The sequence below is a fragment of the Narcine bancroftii genome, chromosome 4 (assembly GCF_036971445.1).
Source record: "Narcine bancroftii isolate sNarBan1 chromosome 4, sNarBan1.hap1, whole genome shotgun sequence".
Taxonomy (NCBI): Eukaryota; Metazoa; Chordata; class Chondrichthyes; order Torpediniformes; family Narcinidae; genus Narcine; species Narcine bancroftii.
This window is the reverse complement of record NC_091472.1, coordinates 271,217,013-271,233,443: the sequence shown is the minus strand read 5'-3', so window position 1 is coordinate 271,233,443 and position 16,431 is coordinate 271,217,013.

The window sequence follows — 16,431 nt, the reverse complement described above, 5'->3', positions numbered from 1 at the left end:
ACATAGTACTATCTGTGTGGAGCCAGCTCATTTTACCTGTGTATTACAGATGTGGCAAAATTTAATCGGGGATGTTAATACAGTGGATTGGCAGGAAACCTTAAAACTTGCCCTACTGATGTCCCAAAGTGATAAAGAAAACTGACTAACCGCTGTGATGCATAAAAGGTAGACGACTTGTATGGGAACAGTATACTTCATTAAAAGCTAATAATTATTGAATAAGGATTATTGACCATTGGCATAGATCCTAAAAGGGACTTAGCTATGTCTGAGATGGAGCTTTTAACCTTCAACTGATAATAAGAAAAGATATTGCAGATATTAGAAAACAAAAAAAACAATGAGAAATTTTTGGAAGTGCTCAACAACTCAGACCATGTAAGTGAAGAGAGAAACACAGTTAAAGCTTTTGGATTCTAACCAATCATCAACCTGAAGTGTTAAGTCCAGTTCATTATTACAACCAGCATTTTCTGTTTTTATTTCTGGTTGCTGGATCTTCCTGATTTCACCAATGAGCGACCATCAACCGGACTCCGAGTAAGATGCAATATAAGAATTAATGTTTCATACACCTAGAATCCACTGAATAAAGCCCCTTTGCCAGTCTTCTGTCACAATTACTGTGAGTGAATGCTGGAATTTCAATTCTTTGGCTCGATAAAGTTCATTAATAATCGACTGCACATTTTCCGTAAGATGTCGCATTTTGCATCTCAAGTGACAGTTTGCCTTGAAATTAACCTCTGATTAATAACACTGACATCACTCTGTAGCTGGGTTACCATGATGAATTTTGTTTCTGAAATTCATTTCATGAACAATGCTCCATGTTGAAGGCTACCAATTAGAGAAGGAGAAATTTGGAAAAACTCTAAAAACTGAGCAGATGAGACATCTTCTATTTTCAGATTTTAGACCAAAAACTGAGCAGATGAGACATCTTCTATTTTCAGATTTTAGACCACAATGGTTGATTTGTTTTTATCTTACTCATAATTCTAGACTTTTGGGAATGTCTCATTAACTCACTGTTATTAACACATTGTACCGACGCCCCCATTAAGCCATTTTGACTCATTCTAGCACACGCATTCCTTTTGTTCTACACATGCTGCTCAATTACACCCAATTGATCTACATCCCTAGGTCATTTTGAATGGTGGATGGAAATTGGAGCACTTAGACAAAATCTTTGCAGACAGTGCTATGGTTGTATCACCACAACAGGAAGTCTACTTACAGATAGCAGAGGATTTGAACCCCAGTGACTGGTATTGTGCTGTGGTGAAGCAAGCAAACACAAAACATGAGAAGACTCTACTGCAGGCGTTAATCAGCTCAAACTCTGTACACGGCAGTCTTACTATCTTTGCTGGCTCCACGTCTACCTGAGTGTCCTTTGCTGGCTCCATGTGTCCGACTGACCCCAGGATGGGCCGGCTCAAGTCGATATACAGGCCAATGATTGATAGCTGGCCAGGTGGGGGAAGCCTCCCAGGTTGCCTACCTGCAGATACAGTGGTTTCCCCCTGCAGTAGGCTAGTAGGAGTGCAGCCAGTGCTATGGTTGTATCACCACAACAGGAAGTCTACTTACAGATAGCAGAGGATTTGAACCCCAGTCACTGGTATTGTGGGCAAAGGAGTTAAGGGTTATGGGGATAAGGCTGGAAAGGGGTACTGATGGTAGTGATCAACCATGATCTGTAAAATGGCAGTGCTGGCTCGACGGGCCAAAGGGCCTACTCCAGCTCCTATTGTCTATTGTCTATTGTAACAGTGTTGTGCTAACTGCTACACTAATCATCCCATACATTGTGAATAAAGTCTGTTTCTGGGGGGAAAAAAAGTGTTCCTCTTTCCACAGTGGCTGCCTGACCTACTGAGTTTTTCTTGCAGTTTCTATTTCTGTTGCAGGTAACCAACATCTTCATTTGTTTTTTTGGGTTTTTTTTAAATTTCTATTTACTTTAAATATGTGCTTCCTTCAATGACACTGAGACAAAATCTTAATACTTCCTGTCCAAACATCAATGTATAAATACCTTCACCATGAGGACAACAGCAGTTCAAACTACTTAATAGCAAATGGAGATAGCCAAAAGAAAAGGACCTGTCATCATTTTCTATGTCCAATAGGAAAAATAAACATGTTCTGCAATAAGTTCAATCTTCTGATGATAACATCCATGGGATAAAAACTTCAATATTTATTTTTTTCAGCAAATCTAATTTGCTGTAATATTCAAGGATTTGCATTTCATTGCCAATAAAACTCTTAATATTGGTCAAGATGGTATGCAGATTGTCATTCATTATGAAAAACTAAGACAACCAGAATTTTGATTCAGCTAATCATGAAGGGTTGGATTTCCTTCTGACAAATCGTGGTGCGATTATATAACCTCTAAGTAAATGTAGCACAGCTGCGGTGGGTAAGGTGGGGGAGAGAGGCGAAGAGTTGAATGTGTTTGGTCTGTCAACAGTTTTTTCATTTCTCCACTGGCCATATGTTTGCCACTAAACACTTATTGAGTGCAACTACTGACATTAGTAGAAGACTGAACTTGTGAGTGGAGTTTAATTTATCTTTCCCCGGACTTATTAGTTCCCTGAGCTTTTTAAAGTTATAAATCTGTTACACTGATCTCTGCTCTTGAAGATCAATCTGCCTTTTTTACATAAGCATGTGGACAAATGTATTTATTTAAGAGTACAGGGAGCTTTCCTTTATCTGGAAAGGGAATACTATTCTTAGTATGGCCATTTATATCTCCTTAAAGGTACTACAATGTGATTATGGAAGAACAAGACCAACAAAAGAGGTACTGACTCCCACAAAAATAATTGAAAATTAATCCAACTTTTTGTATATTTAAGAACTTTAAATATAGTATGTAGCTAAAATAGAGCAAGATATTCCTTTCAAGGAATAAAATAAAAATTGAAATAGTGAAACAAGAGATGAAGGACAGCGGCTGTTGACTAACGTTTCTTTCATTAATTTTAACACTAAAAGGCCATGCTAAAATTAATTCCCAATAAGAAAAGATTGAAACTGTTGAGTCCTTGTTCAAGTCTTTCTGCAGACTTGTGGATTTTATCATTGGATCAGTACAAAAAGTATTACTTATTATAACTATTAATTAGCTTTGAAAATTAAGTCAAACCATACTGCCTGGAGAATTGAGTTTTAATTATTTTATAGGGCAGCAGCTTCGAGAGTGGGAGACGAGAAAACCCAAACCATAACAAGTTCATTCCTCATGAAGCAAGCCATTCACCATCATAGCAACATTTCAAAAGTAATTCATGAGTTGTGAAGTACTTAAGGATATCCTAAAGGCATGAAAGGTGTTATATTAATGCAAGTTCTTCATTTTTTACTCCAGGGAGTGTATTTGCAGCAATAACTCCAGCTATCTCACAGATAAACAGAGCGTGAGGGCACTTAGGCTCAACAGGGAAGCTGTTATTTTTTTTTTAATGTGCCACTGACCCATGATGGCCTGCGGGGACAGTCATTGAAGCATTACAGCACATCACTCCTAGCAGTAGAGTTGAGTAATACCTTCATTTTGCATGCACTAGATCCACTAAGTTACTCACAAGAGAGGTCACAATAGCAAGTCACCACAGAAAACCACCACTACATGAAGGAGACCCAAATTATACTTGGACCAATGATAGCTTCACCCTGAACTAGCAGTAGAGGCAAGTAAAGCAGGTGGGGTTCATTTGATTTCCTCACAGGGAATGATTATAAAACTCTCACTACCACTATTTTCCTTGAGGAATGTAACAAAATAATGTGACAAGTAAAATTACAAAAGATGCACATTTAGAATAGTTCATCTGCACTCTTGAATCTCTTTACAAATTGATATTTATCACTGATCAAGAGGCCGGCGTTCATCATCACAGAACAGGAGTTCAAACCCCACCACTCAAACTGAGAAGTTAAATTCAGTTACTTAAGTAAACTTGAAATTAATTTGTTATCAGTAATGGTGACATGAAATGCTGGATTGCATTAAAAAAAACACACCATCTCACCAAGGTTACACAGGGAAGGCAATCTTATTTGGTGTGGCCGGTGCATGGCTTCAAAACCACAACAATAGCTCTTAAATAGCCAGGTAAAGCATTTTGCCAAATGGCTTCCATGAAGTACCATAACATTTGTCTGGACCTTTCAGCATTCACTTCAACATCTATTTTGACAGAGATAACAGCAAAAAACCAACCAGCCCAATTAATGCCTTAAAGTTCTCCTTTTCTAGGGTGAGGAATGGAGTGAGGTTGTAGTCATATATATTTCGTGAATGACTTGCTTTGAGTTACCTGACATCATTAGTGTCATGTTCACTGTGTTGCACAGCATAATGGAAGGCATCCTCAGTAGGAACTTTTCCAGTTCTGATGAAGGATCACTGGCCTGAAACATTAACTCTTCCTCTTTTCACAAAGGCTGCCACACCTTCCAGATTACTCCATCATTTTCTGTTTAGCTTTGATGTAAAAAAATTAATGCTTGTGAAAATCCATTTCATCAAAGTTGAATCTAATCAGTTTCTATTGATATACAACAAAATTCCAAATTAACACCACCATCAGCAATACTCCAGATTATCATTATCCAGAAAATTAACTGGCTCGCAACAAGACCAGACTCAGAGGTTATCTAAGATGTGTTCGATACAACTGTGGTGAATCCCTGCCAAGCTGCCTGTCTCCCCTCTAGTGAGCCTTGCTGTACTAACATTGGATATAACTGTATATGCATTTATTGTCTTTCATTATTGTACCATGAGTTTCTCCTAATAAAAGCCATGATTATTGTTTGACCGCATCGTCTTTGTCTACTTCATCAATTTTATTAGCAGAAATGGATGCAGCACTCAAACCAGAGCGGCTGATAATCGACCAGTCTTCCCCGAGGGCCAGAGAAATTTTCAGCCACTGGATTGCTTGTTTCGATCACTACATGACACGAAACAACGTGGTCAATGAGGTAATACAGTGGCGCCATCTGAACTCTCTGCTGGGTGAGGTCCCTTTCGCCATAACACAAGGAGCTACCACTCTGGCTATGGCCCGGGAACGCCTGACTGCTTACTATGCGGTGCCACAGAATGTGGTGCTTGCTGACTAGATGCTGCCTATGCACTGGCTCTCGACTCACTGGCAAATGAATGTGATGTCAGGGCAATCAATGTGCAACAACACCACAATGCCTTGAAGCTGGGTGCTTTAGTCAATGGGATTGAATCCAGTTACATCCGACAGAGGCTGCTGGAGATGGAGCCCTTAACCTACGACCGGGCAGTCACTCTAGCCAAAACATTGAGGAGTGCCATGCAGTCCAGTGAAATGCTAGAAACCGAAAAGGAAACATCCAGGAGTGCTGGAACCCCGAAGGAAAGAAACAGGACAGAATGGCTCACTTAATTAGAACTCCATCCTTCACTTTATTAATTTACTTCCTCCAATTCTGGTGTTCTGTGGCTACAATCTGGATGAACCATTCCAAACAGGATCTCTACATCTCCCTGATGGCCACAGAGCACAGGTAAAATCCTTGCTTTCTTTTCACCTCATGTAACATAAATATTTTGTATTTTTTTTTCATGTAGTTGGCAAAAGAGAAGAACAGAAGAAACCAAAACAACATTTCTTCACAGGAAATTAGCTCCTTAAAGTTTGAGCAGAGTCCTAGCATGAACCATAAGGTTGAGAATGGTTCAGCTAGACTATCTGTCTGGCAAATTGCAACAATTTTAAATGCCCCACAACATAATCTTGGCAAAAGCATATTGTTGGGCCACCACTGCAGTTCAACATCTTTGAGCTATCCCATAGCATTGAGGATTAGCTCAACTCTATGGATTAAAAACAAGACAACTAATCCCTACCAAAACAAGGAACATAAATGTTAGTTTTGCCAGACACTCAGAGTCTGTGCATATATATATTTTTTTTAATTGTTAAGAGTGTAATGAACAACTTCAACACTAACTTCATAAAGCATTACCTCAACAGAATAGAGCAACTGTGTAGATATACTGACCAGGATATTTGTTCATAGAACCAAAACTACCATCCTAGTTAATCAGATAAAGCATTGAGGCAATAAAGAAGAAAAATGAATTGTCCATCCTATACTTTGAGCTCACCAAATCCTTTCTCTTCCTTGAGAAATGGCTTTGTCAGCAGTAATTTTAAAAGTAATAATTCTATTTTTTATAAAGAAATCAATGAAATGTTCTCTCCCAGTTAAATCAATGCCATTTTGTGTTTTGAGTTATTTTTTCCTGACAATTCTAAATATCAAGAGTTAGAAGGTTAAGGGGAGACTTAATAGAGGTGCTCAAAATTATATTGGGATTTGATAAATGGTGAGAAACCGTTTTTAGTGGCAGGAGAGCGAGAAACTAAAGGAGACAAATGTAATATAAAAGACATAAAAATCTGGGAAGAAATGAGACATTTCTTTTAACATTCCAAGTAGTTACGATCTAAAATGCATTGACTGAAATGGTTGAGATTATAGATCAAATAAGAACATTCAAAAGGTATCATAACAGGGCAATGGGAAATAAAAGGAAAATTCTCTCAATTTGATTGGTCTCTCAAAGAGCCAGGTTGATTGAAGCCCCCACTGTGATACTTAATTTTTGTACAATATTCAGTTAATCCCCAATAACAATGAAAAACAAAGTAGAATAGAATTGGCAATGCAGATAAAATGGAAAGAAAAAATGCAGGATTCGAGAGAGTAAAAATTAAAAGGCTGAAGAATTGGAAAGGAACTTATGAGGAGATCCAAAAGGAATGAGATTGTATATAAAGGGAAGGCCATGTCACATTACTAAAGAATGTACTGTTTCTTGTTGGTCTGGTTGACTTCATCTTCACTGATCCTTGTGTCACCTGTTCATCTGCTCATGACAGAATTGGTAGGAGCACCCACTGCACAGGCCTTGTGGAAACAAAATTATGCCTTCACAGTGAAGACCCAATCCATTGTGTTACATGTCATTGCTATTATTCTGATTATGATGAATTGAAATTAGATATAGCAGCTCAAAGCTGGTCATCGATACAGCCCCTCCTGTCACGGAGAAGGCAGAAGTGCATCCATCACAATTTGTGAACTTATAACCTGTCATATCCCTCTATTTGTTATTGTTGTCATAGCCAATTCTGGTTCAATGTGGTTCAAAAGAGCTTGCCAAAACCAATGCATCTCATGAGTGAAATATTTTCCTGGTAAAGATGTAACAGAGTACAGATGCATGCTGAATTGTGAAAGTGGTATTCTATGGAAAGTTTAATAATCCTATAACCAATAGTCTGAACAAAGTTATGTGCCCTGCCACATGCAGTAATCAATGTTTGCAAATAATTTAAGAAATTAACAAGAAGAGAAAGCTCCTCAAATACCCTCATCTCATTTGGACAACAAGAAAAGCTTCCAACATACTGAAGGAAAATATTAGTGTATCAAACTTTCAAGTGACTTTAGTAATGCACTGCACGAGGAAAATGGTTGTTAATTGGAGACAAATCTACTCTGCTGCAAGATACTCCAGTAAATCTTTAGGGCAGAGTCCCATTTTCAACTATTTTATCCAGTCAGATATTCCTTGCTGTCTACAGCCAAATTAATTAGTTCATGCCCATATGATTTAAAACCCTGCAGCAGATGCAAGCTTAGATTTATAGGTGATGTGCAACTTCTATTATACTTGTGCGGCCCAACAAACCTATTCAAAAATTAAAAGTCGAACTACTTTATTTCGATATTAAGTGGCATTGCCATTGTTGTTCAGCAATATGGAAGTCACCATTGGTTAGAAATTCAACATGTCCAGCCATGTAAATTCCTTGGCCAAACAAAATTATGAGTCTAAGTATTCTGCGAGCAGAAACTTAACAGATGTCTTCAATACTACCACCTGGAGGAAACAAGTCTAGAGTTTGCTGGAATACTCACAAGCAACATATGAAGGCCAATGCTACCCCACAACAAGGCAATCTTCTTGCTCAAAGCTCTATTCACCAACTTCACCATCAATGTGACAGCTTCAAGAGACATTGTGGAAAATCTCCAAGGTTTCTTCAACAGCACTTTACAAATCTTTCACAATGTCACATAAAGGCCAGTGAAATGGGAGTGTCCCTTTTCCTCTCTGCCCTATGGTGCTTCTTTATCATTAATTCTTCATTGTTCCTTAATTAGAATTCTAGAACTTTTTTTTTAACCAGAGAACATTGTGAGAGCTCCCAGGCCTCATGAAGCGGAATGAATGAAGGAGGAAGATCATTGCCTCTTCCTCGGGGATAATAAATGCTGTTATTGCCAGTAGTGCTCACATTTCACAGGTAATTCTTAAAAAAATATATATATACCATACAATTTGCAACTCCTCAGAAAGATTTATAGAGCTTTCCTTTTATTTCCTCTGATGCCAGGGCTGATTGCAAGGATTAGATTGAATGTAGTTGGAACTTGTCATGTTTTGATTTCAGAATATTTCAGCCATTGATGCAGCACCATGATGGGGTCTTCTGGCGATTTCCAGCTCACAGTTTGTACCATCCGAACCTAATCCTGCAGCCCTGTCCCATCGAACCCATCCCCTAACTTCATATATCAGTCCATTCCAAGTATTTGTCCAATTTATCTTTAAAAGAACAAATGTTCTGTGCTTGAACCACTCCCTGTGGTAAAACACTCCATGTGGTTAGCAATTAGAAAATGCAAGAATACTGCTGGGCCAGCTAAAGATCCACTTAACTGGTATAAATAGTGCTCTGTGGGCCAATCCAGCACTGGAGCATGAAATTTCTAAGAGCAATGAAGCTGAATGAGGCAAGATTTATAGAGTAAGATCTTCAGGTTCTGATAGATTCCACAACACAGATTGCATTCTCTACAGAGTGATAAGCAAACTACTGACGCTCAAAGAGACTGGAAAGCAGGCAAATCCATCACAATTGAGGTTGAAATAAGGTTATGAATCAGGAGTGCACAGTAAAGTATCCAGCAAGAGCTGGGCTCTGGGATCATAGAAGCATCCTGTGGAGTACAAAGTAGAACATATAAAGTACCAAGCATAAACATGAATCAATGTAACCTCATACATGCGCCAATACAGTGGCTTTCAAACAGTCTCCCTAAACTCACATTCCACCTTAAGCAATCCCCATGCCATAAGTGCTCTGTGATTAATAAGGGATTGCTTAAGGTGGTATGTCAGTGGAAAGAAAAAGTTTGAAAACCACTGCTTAATCATACCTAATTGATTCATTATGTGCACAGTTTCATAACTCCAATGGAAATGGGCCAATGACAATTTTTCTCAAGCAAAATATTTCAGTAACAATTGGGTCTAGAGCAGTGGTTCTCACGTTCCCTTCCCATTCACAAACCACCTTAAGCAATCCCTTACATAAGATCACTTATGGCAGAGGAATTGCTTAAGGTGGTATTTAAATTTAGGGGGGCAGTTTGATAACCACTGCATCAATAAAACCTCATACATACACTCCTCAGCAACAAACTCAATCAGGGGCTCATTTAAGGACTCTTACTTATGCACTTTATTGATTTTTTAAATCTCTGTATTGCACAGTCAGTTTGTTTACATATCTTTCCTTGTTTATAAGTGTATGATGAGTACAGTTCTTTTTGCACTACCAATAAGTGGTAATTCTGCTTTGCCCAGAGTAAAAAAAGAATATCAGGATTATATGTGATGTCATGTATATACTCACTCTGACAACCATTTTCCTTGTGCAGAGTATTACTAAAGTCACTTGAAAATTCTAGACGAGAAAGGAAAAAAGATCCCCATGTAGGTGTAGGGTAGGTGAGATACAAACCAGAAGATGGGTTAAGGGTGAAAGGGGATGTTGATGGGGAACAGTAGGGTGAATTTTTTCACACAGAGAGTGGTGGGAGTGTGGAATGACATGTGAACTGAAGTGGTAAATGCCAGCACAATTTTATCATTTAAGAAGAATTTTGACAGTTGTATGAATAGGAGGGTATGGAGGGCTACGGAATGAGTGCAGGTCAGTGGGACTAGGCAGAATAATAGTACAGCACAGACTAGAAGGACTGAAGGGTCTACTTCTGTGCTGCAATGCTCGATTTTTCTATAGTTCTATGCCTGCAGCCCTTTCCTGACCTCTGGTTGTCTGAATACAGATCTCGTTTCTTCAGTGCCTTATTAAATTTAACATAACTTGAAGGATTAATCTGTTGTGAATACTACACAGAGAGAAGATTTAATTATGTTAAATGATTTACAACAAGAATGTAAGAATCAAAGCAGCATAATGCAGAAAGTATTGTTGCAGATAATAATAGAAAAATAATTCATACATTCAGCTCACAATTGTAATGTCAACCAGAAAAAAACATATAAGTTTTTTTTAAAATAATGATTCCTTCAAGAGATTTTGGCATTATTGGCAAGACTTGTATTTATTGTTCATTCCTTGATGTCTCTGCTCTGTGACATTAGTTGGTCTGGAATCACTTGTAGGCTTGGATGGGTAAAAATGGCAAACTTCCTTCCCTGAAGGGCAATCGTGCACTGATGCATTTTTATGAAAGTTGTTTAATTTCATGAAACAGATTGATTTTTTTTAAAAATTCCAGATTTTCTTTATTATTTGATTTTAAGGTAAACGTCTCGAGATTGAAAGATTTCAAATTCTGAACCATTATGCCATCATCCCTCAATCTCTTGGTCAGTGACATAATATTGCAATGTTATGTCTAGTGTCAGAAAAGTGTGCTTCTGAACATAACCCTAATGCATCACAAAAATATTTCTCATGAAATATGATATGTTGCAGACCAGCAACAATAGATATTCACCAAGAGGCTATTATTTTTAAAACAAATTATCTACTAATACTAATAATATAATAACTTAGCTTACTTAACCCTAACTATGCACAAATATATCTCTGTGTGTGAGTGTGTGTGTGGGTCTGTGTGTGTGTGGGTGTGTATTACCCAAACCATTACAGCTTAGGCACAATTCTGGAAAGTCAATTCAAAGTTCAGTCTGAGAAATAATGTGTTGAAACTCAGGCTTTTAAACTGATGCCAGAAGTAATCACAAAGGAGGTGAGAGAGACTGAATGATCAGACTGCTGAAAACTCATTAATCCTTGTCGAGTTGCTTCTTGAGAAATGTCCTCTCATACAAATGGTTGACATAATTCCCCTTTTCCTTGTGTAGGGGAAACAAAACGTGACTTCCATGATATTTCAAAAACCCATGAAGAGGTCAATTGAAATGACCATCACAATAGTCATGATCCAGTGCAGGAATTCTCCTGTTTCCTTTACCCAGATATGGGTCAAAAAAATAACGATGATTTGTCCATTTTACACAAAGACATTCCACCTCTGCGTTAATTAAATGACTGATTAGTCAACAATAAATCCTGTTTCTATAAATGTCCCAAACACATGACTCACTCACCAAGTGTTTTTCCTAAATAAACAACCATTTTGTTCTTTTTCATTCTTCCAGACCATCACTTTGTTTATAGTCAATACTTAATGATGCCACTCCATCTCAGCACAAGCTGTGAATGGTTGCAGCTTGAACTAATCCTTAAAATGACAGTCACTAAATGAAATGCAAGCATGTAATAATATGTAGTTGCATTCTTTTATGCCATAAAGTTCAAGTTTATTTATCATCCAATTGTAGAGTACAACCAAACACAACAGCATTCTCCAATCCTTGGTGCAAAATGTTGCAAATGCATTTACAAAAATGATACATATACATAGTACATATATACAAATATTAAAATAAATACATATTATTTGTTAAATAAATCATAGAGTCACAGAGGGTTTGTATGAGTGTTGTTCAGCAGTCTCACTGCCCATAGAAAACCTGTTTCTTAGCCTGGGGGATCTGATACTCCTGCAATTCTTTCCTGATGGGAATACCTGAAAGATCCAGTGTGCATGGTGGTAGTGGCTTTCATTGATTTTCTGAAACCTCTTTAGACCCCCAATCACGATAAATCACATCGATGTGGAGGGATGCAATTTTGTTTTGTGGAGAACCGCAACAGAGTAAACCAGGCACTCCCTTCTGAAACAGGAGTTCCAGTAATTAGCACACATAACTTCAATAGCAACAAATTTATATAATTTTTAATGCTTATATATGCTGTTTGAATGGTTTTCAGCAGGTTAATCAGTGTGTCCCTTCAAAGGTGCTTGATTCTGTAAACACCAATAATTTTCCGATCTTTGTCTATCAATTAACCGTGTGTACTCAAAACTGCGACCAAAATCCTCCCACTAACCAAAGTCACTGCAGGAGTAATCATCTCCATTATTTCAGTCAAGTTTGCATCTAACCAAAAAAGGATGGACTGTAACTGTCAAGGTTAAGTTGAGCATATGTCGTCTTTCTGAACTGATTTCTGGTTCTGATATTTAGGATTAGTTATGAAGAAAAGAATATCCCACAATTCTTCACAAATAGCTGCACCAGTCACTTGCTTCTTGTGTACTGTCATGCATATTGTTGGAGGAAAATTGGGTGAAGTTGCAGAGGTGGGCTCCCCTACCCAACAGGTGACCAAGGTGTGTGCAGCTTCAGTGGCATCTGTAGGTCAGATTTGGGGCATGCAGGCAACAAACACAGCCAAAGCAATACTGTACTCCAATTTTATCTTTCAGTGGCATCTGGTTGGGTACTGCAATGCTCTTGAGTGGATGGGTAGCAAACATGAGAGTTCAGCTACCAGCAGGGGTATGCAGCTGGGAACACAGGTGGCTCGGAAGTTGTTGCCAGTTCATTGCTTGCAGCTGGCTCTGGGCAAGTGAAAGGAGAAGGATGTGTAAACAGTTAGATAACCCCTCATGACTAGTATAGACTGTTTTTGGATCTCATACAGATCCACTTGGGTCTGCCACACATAAGAATAAAAGGCCAAAATGACCTTTGCAACTGACATCTCAGACTTCCTCAGTGTTACCAGATGCCTTTCAATAGTTCACCACTTAGAAGAATGTCAGTCATTACTGCCTAGCCACTTCTAATTCTACAAGGGGAGAATGGCAATGTTAAACTCATATTGCACCCTCAATATTATTTAAAAATGAGCTCATAACTAAATATCCTGAGTTTGAAATCTACACTTATTTACAAAATGTTATCTTTCCATAAGACAAATATGACTATAGAATGTTCACTCATCAAGAAATTTGAATAAAGTTCAAAGAAACAGTTAATCAAATTAGGGCTCTTTGGTGTAGAATGTGGAGGTCATGTGACCTCTCCATCAGTGTCCCATATGTCCTCCCTCCTATGTACCTGAATCCCTGCAGCCTCGATCAGTGACCACACAGATACAGACCCACCATGAGGCCACCCCACCAATTTTACAGTAAAGGGAAGCTTCAGAGCGGGATCCTCATGGGACATACTTGTGGCTGCAGAGAAACCACGCAGACCTGGGACTATTCAGTGAAAGAGCTGATAGCACTAGGGGACAGACACTGCTAGAGACTGGGCCAACATTTAGTAGCAAGGCTGCTCAGGCTCTGAGACGAGGGGGCCCCCATTGTGAACCTCCCATATCAGGAAGCAAGTGCCTTGGACAGCTTATCGAACCAGCAAACAATTAATAATGCCCTGCGGTCTCCGCCTAAAGGGGTTGGCAACAACACCTCCCTAAGGCATCAAGTGGTGACTTGCGGTACAATCCCAATATCCCACACTTCTGGAATGGGACTTACACCGCTGGTCACAGTGGAATACGATTAGTAAGGGGACAAAGGGAATGAAAGAATAAGCTTTGATTACAGACATTTATGATGGAGCCGGCGACCACCATTTCCTAAACATGAGGGTGACTGATGCACAAGTGGGCTACTTAGTCACCATGGCGCACACTGATCTAAAGCCAGTGGTCCTGCCCCTCGTGGGACTGGCAACCGGGAAAACTGTCTGGGAAGCCATCAGATTGTTAGAGGGGTTTGAATGTATGGAGTGGTGGACACCCACTCAAGTCTGCAAGGCAGAGGGGAGGATGCCAACAAGGGGCCACCAGTTTACCTGAAAGGATTTGTGGATGCTGGCGTGAAGCGTGCTCAAATTAATGGGATTCCCACCTTCGCTTTGTACACACTCTGGAAGGAGCACTGTGAGGGGAATCCCAATAGGAGAAGAATTCCAAATTCCCCACCTATGACTCAAAGCAAACTCCTTTGGCTCCTCCCCCATCTTCAGTAGCCTCTGACATCCTTAGGGCAGAGCTAAGAACCCTGAGGCGAGAAGAAATTGCCCACATCCGACAGCAGGAAACAACCACACCACTCCCATAGGAAGAGACCAGGGTAGTCAGTGGATCTACTCAGCTGCCCTATTCTGGTCAGGCAAGCAAGGTCATACATGATAGTAGTTGAACATTGGGTCAAAGGAAATCTATGGCGTTGGATGGACTCAATAGAAACACCTTTATCCTCAGTACTTCCACAGTTTGGGGAGTACTACAGGTTTCCATTGAGGGGTTAGGAGCATCTAGTATCCAAACAGAGAGGTCACCCTCCACCTTTCCATAAGCAGTGATGCACCCACATCCATTCCCGCTTTGGTCGCTGACACACGAGTGTATCTTAAGCACATGAATTTGCTAAAGGGGCAATCCCTGCACTCCATCAAGGGGAAATTTACCATTGGGGTCACCCATGCAACCATAGCAGTTGAGGTCAAATGGGAACTCATATTCATTCCCCAAGGTAGTCAGCAACCAGGAACTGACAATACCAGGTGCTTTGTCCAGTTTTATCCAACTTTGGTTCCAAATTAGGGTTAAAATCCTCTCCTATCAATATATTCCCCTGCATATCTACAATCTTCAAAAAAATATCTTGCATAAACTTTTGATCCTCTTCATTAGGTGCATATATATTGATCAAATTCCAGAATTCTGAATATATCTGACAGTTTATCATTACATACCTTCCTGCTGAATCTATTATTTCCTCCTCTATTTTGATTGGTACATTTTTATTTATTAATATAGCTACACCTCTGGCTTTTGAATTATATGATGCTGCCGCTACGTGCCCTACCCAGTCTCTCCTTAATTTATTATGTTCCACTTCAGTTAGATGTGTTTCCTGCACAAATGCTATGTCTATATTTTCTTTTTTCAGGGAACTGAAATTGAATAGCCTTTTTCGTTTAATTTGGTTATGTATTCCATTAATATTTATAGTCATATAGTTCAACATGGCTATTACATATTCTGTTTACACCTCATTTCCGCTTCCAACCTTAACCTTCCCCTTTTTCCCCATTTTCATCTCTCAGTTTTCCCTTTTTGAACTCAATGTATGACAACACGTTTAAAACATAAAATACTTCAATAACTTCCATATCTAAAATTCCCTTAACCCCAAAGGCCCCCCTCCCCCTCCACTCTGAGTTGCCCCTTGTCCCTTGCCGGGAAACCACAACTCCCTTCTCCATTTGGATTGTGAACTCTCTCGCAAGCGACAACTGATTTCACAGTGACTGTTATTCTCTCCCACACAAACCCCTCCAGAAAAGACTTTTATCTTCACATATAACAAAGCTCACCTTCCTTTCTTCCCCTTACTTCCTTTCTTCCCTTTCTCTTCTTTAGTTCTTACTTATACATTATTTTTTTACATCTTTATATGTAGTTTGTCGTCATTCTTGTTACATCTCTTCATCTCTCCTTCTGTCCTGCAGGCGTTCTGCAAATTCTCATGCTTTCTCCAGATCCGAGAATATTCTGTTTTTCTCCCCTGGGATAAATATTTTAAGCACAGCTGGATATCTTAACATGAATTTATAACCTTTTTTCCATAGGATTGATTTTGCTGTGTTAAACTCCTTCCACTTCTTTATGAGTTCAAAACTTATTTCTGGGTAAAATAATATTTTTTGACCGTTGTATTCCAATGGATTTTTGTCTTCTCTAATTTTATTCCTTGCCCTCTCCAGTATATTTTCTCTTGTCGTGTATCTCAGAAATTCTACTAAAATGGATCTTGGTTTTTGTTGTGACTGTGGTTTCAGAGCTAGTGTTCTGTGTGCTCTTTCTATTTCCATTCTTTCGTGTATTTCTGGCATTCCCAGGACCCTTGGGATCCATTCTTTTATAAATCCTTTCATATTTGTGCCTTCTTCATCTTCCTTTAGGCCCACTATCCTTATGTTGTTTCGCCTACTATAGTTTTCCAATATATCAATCTTCTGAGCTAACAACTCCTGTGACTCTTTAACTTTTTTTGTCACTGTCTTCTTCCAATTTTCTACTTAAGTCATTCACTTCCATTTCTAATTTGTCCCTATTTCTGTCATGACCAGCTCTATTCTACTCACTTGTT